The sequence below is a fragment of the Brassica oleracea genome, chromosome C8 (assembly GCF_000695525.1).
Source record: "Brassica oleracea var. oleracea cultivar TO1000 chromosome C8, BOL, whole genome shotgun sequence".
NCBI classification, from domain to species: Eukaryota; Viridiplantae; Streptophyta; class Magnoliopsida; order Brassicales; family Brassicaceae; genus Brassica; species Brassica oleracea.
Window position 1 is genome coordinate 34,189,401 of NC_027755.1, and position 244 is coordinate 34,189,644.

Consider the following 244-nt stretch of genomic DNA (forward strand, 5'->3'; position numbering starts at 1 on the left):
CTCCGTATACAACAGGTATCTGAGCCATTTCCTGCAAAAAAATACAGATTTACATAATCATCAAAGAAATATTTCATGTTTCATAAAACTATAAACGAAGACTTACAAATACGTCTACAATTATTAGCTAACAATATTGTCAAATCAAATGAATTACACTTTCATAATTATAAAACTTTTTTTTTTCAAAATCACTCAAACCCATTAGGATTAACTAACACACACTGTCAAACAAAAAAAAACT